Genomic DNA, 756 nt, shown 5'->3' with positions numbered 1-756 from the left:
TTTTTTTTTTTGTTGTTTGTTTTTTTTCCTGTTTGTTTCTTTTTTCTGTGTTTGGTTTTGTTTGTTTCTGCTGGTTTGTTGTTTTATGTATACGTTTGTAAATATATATACATATATACTAGCGACGTATAGTATTTAAAAGGGTAAGACCAAAAGCATTCCAAAGGGGGAACTTTTGCCGCTTTTTTATTGTATACATATTATACTTATTTCACCTTATGATGAATGTTCAATAATGATATGTATAGAGAAAAAAACGAACTACATTTCAACCTGCTCAAAATATATACACTGTACACCAAAAAAAAAATTTTCTGAAATGATTCTTTCCGTCATTCATATACACTGTCTGTTCAAATAAGCACTTGCCTTTTATAAATATGAAGTATATATTGAAAATGGACTTGTACAGATTATTGAAATTAATACGTTATTGTAATATATGCTGACTTTAATAAAAAAACATGTAGATAAACATACTGCGTTTATAGAAGATGAATACCTCAGCAAACTGTACATATATATGTTCGATAAATATAAAATAACAAATATGTGCTCTCTGTTCTTTACCAAGTTTTTCCTATATAAATGCCTGTTATGTGTAATCCTGAATCCTCATAATGTAAGGCAGAAAAAGTGTCTAAGAAGACGACGTGTGTCTATATCGAAAGGTGGCATATATATGTATATAAAAAGACAGTATACATATATCCTGAACTCTTTTTACATGTACACAAATTTTTCGTCCATGTATAC

The sequence above is a fragment of the Plasmodium fragile genome (assembly GCF_000956335.1).
Source record: "Plasmodium fragile strain nilgiri unplaced genomic scaffold supercont1.125, whole genome shotgun sequence".
Lineage (NCBI taxonomy): Eukaryota > Apicomplexa > Aconoidasida > Haemosporida > Plasmodiidae > Plasmodium > Plasmodium fragile.
Note: the sequence above shows the minus strand (reverse complement) of the source record.